The sequence below is a fragment of the Tupaia chinensis genome, unplaced genomic scaffold, assembly GCF_000334495.1.
Source record: "Tupaia chinensis unplaced genomic scaffold, TupChi_1.0 Scaffold000155_1, whole genome shotgun sequence".
Taxonomy (NCBI): domain Eukaryota; kingdom Metazoa; phylum Chordata; class Mammalia; order Scandentia; family Tupaiidae; genus Tupaia; species Tupaia belangeri.
In genome coordinates, this window is record NW_006159626.1 from 596,129 (window position 1) to 606,127 (window position 9,999).

The following is a 9,999-nucleotide window of genomic DNA, read 5'->3' on the forward strand; positions in this document are numbered from 1 at the left end:
AGAATAATTGGCAAAACAGTGGGAAATGAGAAAAAGCCCTGACAGTCTGTATTCTTCCCTAAGACACATATATTCTCTCTCTCTCTTCCAAAATAAGATTGAAATGAATATATAAAGAAGTGTGAAAGGAAAAGAAGTAACATAGGGCAGAGTACTACTCCTGACAATGGTTCTCAAGCTTTTTGGATTAATTCTCCTGGACAGAGTAAAGGCCCTTAGTGCCAATATAAATAAATAAATAAATAAATAAATATTCAGTTTTCAATTGGGGATAGGAGAGATGACTTAATAAAAAATTCTTTGGGACAACCGAGTTTTCTTTTTTTGATTGGCCAGAGGGTACGTGCTCTCACCTAAAAGATAGAATGGGAGAGGTAAAAGGCACCCCTAATGGTGTGTGGTCATACCCCAATCCCTTCTCCATTCATTTTCTCAGAATTTTGGGCATGCACACATATGATCCCAGTATATTTTTCAATGCACTGGGGCTGGGATTCAAACTATGTGATTAACCATGTTGGATCTGGCTCTCATAACCATCAGGCATGGGGTTGGCCCATGAACAACCAAATTTAAAGGGATTATGTTTCATCTGCTTTAACAATTGGGTTATAGACAATATCTATTTAAATTCTTATACCCTTATCTTACTTAATGTGTAGCTAGTGGAAAATAATGAACCCCAAATAATGTTGATCTAATTGGCATAACTTCATACTGTAGGTGTGACGGAACAACACACAACACACTACATTAAAAATAATAATGTACAGGGACCAGCAGTTGGCGTAACGGCTATGCTGCTGGATTCCCATGTCCCAGATCCAGTGGCTTAAACTCACGCTGGGCGTGCATGTGTGCACGCCCAAGATTCTAAGAGGAGAATGGAGATGGGATTGTGGTGTGGCCATCCCCCCTAGGGGGTGATTTCTCACTTTCTGTCTCTGTCTTTCTGGTGAGCTCACGTGCTCTATTGCAAAAAGCTCTCAAAAAAGACAAAAACTTTTTTTCAAAAACTACAAAAAAAAAAAAAAAAAAAAAAAGGTACAATCAACAATCAAGTAGAGAGCCAGCAGGTAGTGTGGTGAAGGCGCTGGACTTCACGTGGCTGACCATGGTTTGAGTCCTGTACCTGGTAGCTTTCTTTCTTTCTCCCTCTCTCTCTCTAATGCGCACATGTATCCTATAGCAATTTGAAAAAAAAATTTTAAATAAAAAAATCAAATAATCCTTTGAAAAGAAAATCAAGAACAGAAATGAAACCCCAGGCGAGGCTACTAAAAGTAACACTGGTGATATGTTAATAGTGTCTTGCCATGAAGTTAATTTATAAGGTTACAGAGATCAGATTACCAAATAATTTCTCCCACTGTTTCTCAGTTAGGTATGATCATAGCTTTGTATTGTTAGAGTGTAAAAACAACCCCACCCCCCCCAAAAAAAAAGTCCTTTACCATTCTTTTCTATATTTGTGGAAAATTACCCACTCATTGAGTAGCAACCCAGGCTAATGCTTTATCATTTGGCTCAGAAGGCAACATAAAGATTCTGTAATTCACAGGTTAATAAGCACTGAAGTTTAGAGGTTCAAAGAAGTGAGAACTGGGAGCAGCAGGTAGAGTGGTAGTTAAGGGGCTGAACACTCCCACATGGCCGACCATGGTTTGAGTCCTGGAACTGGTGGCTTTCTCTCTTAATTAAAAAAAATAAGTGAATGGGTACCAGCAGTTAGTGTAATGGCTATGTCGCTGGACTCCCATGTAGTCGACCGCAGTTCGCGTCCCGAACCCAGTGGCTTAAAACTCACACCGGGCATGTGTGCATGCGTGCCCAAGATCCCGAGAGGAGAATGGAGAAGGGATTGTGGTGTGGCCATCCCCCCTGGGGGGTGATTTCTTGCTTTCTGTCTGTCTGTCTGTCTGGCGAGCACACGCGCCCTATAGCAAAAACCTCTCAAAAAAAAAAAAAAAGTGAATAAATAAAATTAAATAATGCTTAATTTTTTTAAAAAAAGAGAACTACAGGCAGTGGCTCTGATGGGAGGGGCCCCTGCATCACTTTTCCTGCCCTTTCCTCTGTTCTCCACCTGCCCCATGAGGGATTACACACACATTTCAAATGGTCCTTTCAATCCTTCTAATGAGTCCTTGGAAAAGTCATGATGCATTTTTCCGTAGGAAAATGACCTTTGTTTTAAAAAATTGTTTTTTAAATTGATTTTGACCAGAGAGGGAGGGAGGAGGAGAGGAAGAGGAGAGAAAGTGAGAAAGCAAGTTGCCAGGTATGGGACTTGTATGATTTTTTTGATAACCCAATATTTTGTGGGTCCTGACTATTATTTTAACTCCAGAGAGAGGAAATGCGTAAGGAGCAATCTGCTTCTCATTGGACTTGGGGTGGAACAAACAAACGTGGAACATAGACCTTTGGTTGATTATTATGCTATTACAAATTGCCAACATACGGAGTTGTGAGAATGGTTTGCCATTTCTGAGTCATTAAAAGTGCCTTTATAATTATTTGGCTTTGGTTAATGTGAGCAAGTATATAACTACTCTGATTATACAAGGAATCCAAATGTTATTACATTTAGGAGTAAAAATATGAACTTAGGGAAACATAAGCAATTTAATTTCTTTCTATGGGCACTATTTTTACTAATTGACAAATGAGTCAATACTAATTATAGAATATAGCTGAGCACAGAATTGAGGAAATATGAATGGTAGAACATCTTGTGTTGTATTAATTTCATTTAAGAAAAAAGATAGATACGGTATGTGCATCTGAAGCAAAAAAAATAAACTCCAACCTTTGCTTCAATGTTACATTGATTTATGTAAAAGTAAGAGAATAACACATTGTCTGAAGTAACATATGACTGTTTCTTTTCATGAGCTTGAATTAATCTTTGGAAAGATTGGTAACTGCTTTCTCCTAGTGAAACTATTAATACATCAAGTCTTGGTTTTCACAGGACTGTATTTAATACATTTTCTATTTCTGCAAAAACAAAGTATGGGGACCAGTAGGTGGCAGGGTGGTTAAGGTGCTGGACTCCTACATGGTTGACTAAGGTTCGAGGCCTGGACCTGGGGGCTTGCTGTCTCACTTTCCCTTTCTCTTTCTTTGGCCGAACGAACAATAATAATAAAATTAAATAATTGTTTAAAAGTAATATCTTAAAACAATACCTATTTATTATTTCATAGTTTTGCAAGTCAGAAGTCCAGGCACGGGTTTAGTGAGTTTCTCTGCTCAGGTTCTCACAAGGATAATATAAGTGTCAAGTGGGCTGTGTTCTAAGTGCAGGTGGTTGCTGGCAGAATTAAGAATTCGTAGGTCTGAGGACATACTTTTGATGCATGAGGTTGGGGTGATCAGGCCCAACACCAATGCTGAATTCAGGACTGTGAGATGACCAGTTTCTTTGTCTCATGCTTGCAAAGAATTAGAGACGCGGGCACAGAGAAGGGATAGCAAAGTGGAATTTATTAGGAAAGAGTAACAGCTTCCAGCTAAGGAAGATGGGGGCCCAAATGGGTCAACCATTTGGGTAGGAGTAACCCAGTTATATAGGCCCCCCCAAAAGAAAAAATATATATAAACTATGTTTAAGGAGATGGGGGAAAAGCAACTACTTTCTTTTCTTTTTTTTTTTTTTGGACAGGTTTTTGCTATAGGGCATGTGTGCTTGCGAGAAAGACAGAGAGAGACAGAGAAGAGATGCCAGTGCAGATGTTTTGTGCTGCTGGGGAGTTTCAGGTTAATCATTGTCCTTGAGTTGGATAATGTTTTTAGGACTATAATTTGTGTTTCTAGCCCAATCAGCAAGTAGTCCTGAATTCTGAAATATGGAGTATATTGATCAAAGTCCTTCCCTCTCCTGTTCTCCAGAAGAGGAGAGACCACACTCCGGGTTTGGAATGCAGTAATGATATGGAGAGTGCTAGTTTCAGCTTTCATTATCTCAAGCAGCTATCTGTGAAATCAAGTAGTGAAAGCTAATAATTGATGTCTAGTGAGAGCTGCAAATGATCTGAATTAAAGGCTTGACTTGGGATGAGCAGTTGGTGTAATGGCTATGTCACTGAACTCCCATGTAGTCGACCGCGGTTCGAGTCCTGGAACTGGTGGCTTAAACTCACACTGGGTGCATGTACATGCATGCCCAAAATCCCAAGAGGAGAAGGGATTGCGGCGTGGTCATCCCCCTGCGGCGTGATTTCTCACTTTCTGGTGAGTGCATGTGCCCTATAGCAAAAACCTCTCCAGAAAAAAAAAAAAAAAAAAAAAGGCTCAACTCAATTGACTCTATCTTGTGTCATACTCTCCTTTCCTCGGGCTCCTAATCCTACCTTCCTAGCCAGAGATCTCACTGCTATCTCACCTTCTTTCAGATCATCAGCCAGGGACGACTCTTAGATCCTAGATGCCACCTGTCGTTTCCTGCCACACAGTACTTCTTACAACATGGGCACTTGCTTTTTCAGGGCTAATTTTTAAGGGCTACAAACAAAACACCTACTGTTGCTTTGAATTTCCCCAACTCTGACTTCTAGACCATCTTTTAAAGCAGCATATTGATTATTGGTTCACCCATGGCGACCTGCCTTTAAAATTCAAATGATGAACAACATTAGGTGCTTGTAACTTGGGAGTAAACAAAGTTTGCCTTAATTCTGTTGGGAGCAATAATCAACTGATACAGGAGCATGACTGCAGACGGTGGTAACTGCCGTAAAGGAAATGAACAAGGTGATGTGACAGTAACTAGGAAAACACTCTTGTGACAGGTGATATCTGAGCTGGGATCTGGACGTTAAGAATGAAGAAATCAAGAGAACAAGAGAACAATCCTGGCTGCAGCTGTACTTTCATATTGTGTCTGAAAGAAAATATCCAAGAATACAGACTGTGGGGGGACCAGCAGGTGGCATGGTAGTTAAGGGCACTGGACTCCCACGTGCTCAACTGCAGTTTAAGTCCCAGAACCGGTGGGTCGCTTTCGTACTTTCCCTCTTTCTCACTCTGTCCATTTCTGGCCAAATTAAAATAAATAAAATTAAGTAAGATAATTTTTTTTCTTTTTTTTGGGAGAGGTTATTGCTATAGGGCGCATGTGCTCGCCAGACAGACAGAGACAGAGAGACAGAAAGCGAGAAATCACCCCCTAGGGGGCATGGCCATGCCGCAATCCTTTCTCCATCATTCTACTCTCGGGATCTTGGGTACGCATGCACACACGACCGGCGTGAGTTTAAGCCACCGGGTCCGGAATGCGAACTGTGGTCAACTATATGGGAGTCCAGCGACATAGCCAATACGCTAACTGCTGGTCCCAACAAGATAATTCTTAAAAAAACATACAGATTGTCCTCCTGAAGGGAATTCTCTAAAAACAGTTTTTTTTTTTTTTCTATCTCCTTTGGCTTCAAGTACTTCAGCAAAATCACAATTTAGTAAAATATTATTAAATTTATTTAACAGCTGATGTGTTCCATGTTTGCCAGATGCATAAGACTCTCTTGTGCCCTCAAATAACACCCTTCTAGGCCATCCATGACATCTACCACCCTGGTGAGATCAATGGGAAATGAACTGCCCTCTCATCATTGAGCATCATGGTACCGGATGCTTTAGCTATCACCCAGCCACCCCTGCCCAACTGCATTAAAGCCTTTCATGTATGGGCGTCTTTTATAAGCTGTGACTTTCAAATTGAGTATATTCTTATATTAGCAAAGAAGAAAGAAAATGCCTTCTCTTAAACTTTCTACAGCATTTTACATTTATATTGACTTTCAATGGGAATCTCAGTAAGTCATAACACAAGTCTACTCCACAATGAAATAGTACTCAAGGGTGCAAATATTTTACACGATGGAATCCCTTATTTCATTCCAATACGTTGAAATAATTCCTATGAAGATATAAGTAGTTATTTGGGGGTTCATTTTCTCCCTATCTATCATTACTTTTCCTCTACCTGTTTTATAAGGAGTTCAACAAATCTTGAGAATTCCACATCAGAAATGTTTCTCAATCCCTTCATTTGAATCCTAGCATTATGCCTCATTATTCTATCATGTCTTAATTCATACCTTTTTCATTTTAAAAATTTATTTTTTAATACAATCATTGTATATCATCACAGCATGCAAAATGAATTTGCCCATCATGAATACTCTGTATATTAGTCCAGTTAAAGATATTATACACATTATCCATAAACAATTTTCCATTTTCTAGGTCCCTTAAATATTTTCCTTCTTTCTTTTTTTTCCCCTTATTTCCTTCCTCTCACCCTCCCTCATTTCCCACCCGCCTCTGATACCATCTCTGGTATCTGCGATTGTTCTCCATGGCTTCTTACTTTTAAGGTCTCTTCTTGATCCACTGAACAATTTTAACTAGTCTTCCTGCCAGGAGCCTGTTCCTACTCTAGTTCATCTTCTGTACAATTGCCAGATTACCTTCCTAAAAACTGAAAAAAATTCCCCATATCAGGGAGTTTACATTCTAGTGTAACAGACTGAAAGTGAAACCAAAACCAAAACCATGTAATAATGACCTATACAGAAAATAAAAGGAGAGCAAGAAAGGAGGGAGTAATTTAGATAGGGTGGTGACATCCTATCTATTTATTATCATTCTAATGATGAAAAATGTTCATCCCCTCCAGCTAAAGATTAGCAGGAACACACCTCTGTCAAATCCAGCTGGGTTTAATGATTTGTTACAAGAAGGCAGAGAGCATGCCATGAACTGCAGGGGTGCTCAGTAAGACATGGGTTAGGTGATTTGGCGGAGGGTTTAAGGCTTTGCTCTATATTCAAAGCTGGAGGGAAGCAGAGGTAATTCTATAATGGGATATTTTAATTTTTGTTATCTACAAAGCAGGAAGAATGGTGCAAGGCTAAGGACAAGAAATAGCAGCTACTTAGAATATTTGGTTATTTTTGTGGCTGGGAGAATGTTATTGTATTTGTAGAATTCAGCATGACTATAGAGGGGGTCTTATTTTCTTATTTCTGTCTTGTCTACTATGGTTACAAAGTGGCTATGCTGATATTGATGTTTTGTGAGATCTTTTATGCTCAAAAGAATATTCAGACCTAGTTGAGGATGCCAAGTCACCTGTGGGTACCACGAGGTCCTAGCTAATTGTGCTAGTCTAGCTCCTGGCTGTCTATGGTAATTTTTTTTTTTCCCCTAACAAAGTCATCAGCTGCTACAACTGTCTCTATTAATTGCAATTTGTAATTTTTACTCATAATTCTCCTTCCTGAATATTTATTAGTATTATTTAGAGCTATGAGTCCTAAAGTTCATTACATTTCTGGTAACAATAGTTGCAATTTACTTAATCACTGAGAAATTATTCAGGGCTCTTTGTTACATGCTGTGGTAAATTAAGGACATAAAAAAGGGTTAAGGGTTATCTCAGGTCTCAAGGAACTTGTTATTTTCCTGGGGAGATCTACAGGGGTGGTGATGATAGTGTGTGGTAAGAACAGGCATGAAAAACTCTTTATTATAAAACAAGAGTCATTGGTCATAAGAGGCACAGAGTTCAACAGGCGTATCAAGAATGACCAATTTGTGGCCGAACAGCTTAGGAATTGGGAGTAAAAAAACTATTACAAATTTCAGAAACTACTTCAAAAATTTCAATTGCCTCTTCTCTGAAAACGAATGTTGGAGTTAGATCATTTATGTAGTTCCAATAGGTCTCCATAGTACCAGTCTGTCTACACAGCAGTCACATAGGAAGGTCATTAAAATTAGGGAGAGGGACCAGCAGATGGCATAGTGGTTATGTTGCTGGACTGCCACATGGCTGACAACGGTTCAGTCCCCAGACCCATGGCTTGAAAATCACGCTGGGTGTGTGTGTACCCAGGCCCAAGATCCCAAGAGAATGGCAACTACAGTGTGGCCATTCCCCTGGGGAGAGGGGGTGATTTCTCATGTTCCCTCTCCCTGTGTCTCTCTCTCCCTACTGTGAGCCCATGGGCCCTAAGGCAAAATACAAAACAAACAATAAAAAAAGTCTCTAAAATCAGTCAGAGATTCCAAGGCCTAACTCCAAAGAATCTTAGCACAGGATTTTGAGATTTACCCATGCGTTTTTTTTTCTTTTACTGCTGTAAAGCAGGATATCACTGGATGAATTGTACTGATGGAGGCTGTTAGAAGTTCCTGGTGTCATGAATAAAGTTGCTATGAGCATTTTTATACGTCTTTTTTTGACGTCTTTTGGATAAATACCTAGATTAACGTGGGATTGCTGGGTCATGGGGTAGATGGGTGCTTAAGTTACATGAAACTGATAGGTCCAGTTTTGATACAGAAAAGTAATAAAAGGTTTTAAAACACCCTTTCTTTTGCTGAGTGCAGCCTAGTACAGATGATAAAGGATCTGTAAGAAGGCCCTGTCCATCATCTGAGGAGTTCTGGGGCATAGAGGATCCCCTACAGGCAGGGTGATGTGAGATGTGTGAATATTTAGATAAATACAGTTTGGGCAGTTTATCAGATAATGAATAATGAGTATATGAAACTTCTTGTTGCCTCTAGGTTTCAGATTTAAAAGCCTTTTTTTTTGGGGGGGGTAGGTTTTTGCCTCAGGGCACATGTGCTGGGAGTGGGGTGTCCACAGAGTGAGCAGGAGTGTGAGAAATCTCCCTCCAGGGAAGATGGCAACACTGCAACTTCTCTTCCCGAGATCTTGGGAACGCATGCATTATGTGTGGGGCATGATTTTCAAGCCAAGTCCAGGACTCAAACCCGGGTGAATCATGTGAGAGTCCAACTACATAACCGCTATGCCATCTGCTGTTCCCAAAAGCCATTTCTGACAAAGAGACCACTATTAACAGACACCTGACAATATGTTTAGGGAAAAGCTGGGGGAGGCGGGCCACTGGTGGGAAAAAAAAAATCACATAGGCTCTAACAATGGTCTCCAAATTGCCGATCTTGACCCTGGCAATGCTTCCTCAGCCAGCTCAGGTCATCCTTACAAGGTTTTAAATACAAACACCTGCCACCTCTCTTCCAGCCTTTAGGAGGTAAGCAGGCTCCACTTAAAGGAAAAGAGAGACAAGAAAGGAGCCCTTTCACCTTCATAGCAGAAACTGCCACCTATCTGTACCCCCCATTATGCACCCTTCCTAGTAGCAGGGAAGCCACCCCTCTTTAAGGCATGCTGCATTCCACCGTCTCATCCTGTGTCCTCCCTTGCACTGGCTCACTCCCTCCAGGATCTGCCTTCTTCAAGTTCCCTGGTGTGGGAAGCCAACGTCTCCACACTAGCTAGCGCTCTACTTTCTGCGCTCCCTGGCTTCACTCTAGCCAAGTCTTCTGAAGGGCTGCTGCAGGGCCCACTTCCTTTCTCACCAGGGTCACCACTGTTGGGCACAGGGTGGGCACTGCACGATCCTGTGTTAAGTACCTGGCGGACGGACAGGACTATGAGGACGCAGACGGTAAAGTCGTCTCCCGCGTTTGGCCGGAGCTGCCGGCTGACTCACTGGGCTGAGACCCTCTGCCGCCATTTAGGGACTCTGGCAGGTGCTTTCACGTTGAAATCAAGCTGTGCATGGCAGGAGTGCGCAACAAGTACGAGCACATGGGGAAGGTGTGCACGCGACCACCGCCCTCCCAGCACCTCGGGCCGCGCCTCCCAGGCCAGGTAGGCCAGTCCCCGAGGGCGGCGCGGGCCGGTTCGGCCTTTCCGGCGGAACCCGCTTTCCCGCTCTAAGTGGGGTCGGTTTGGTGCTCAGGGAAGGGAAGCGAGTAGGTGAGAGGAAGAGCCAAACGGCGCCCGGCCAATGGCGGATCTCGAACTTACACCTCCGGACGTCAGCGCGGCTGTGTAAACGGATGTCACACAGCTGGCTCGGAAGTGTCTCCGCCCTGCTCAGAAAAGGGGCGTGCGCCCAGCGGCCTCCGAGCAACCTGGGGCGGCCGGGGGCGGGGGGCTCGCGCCGT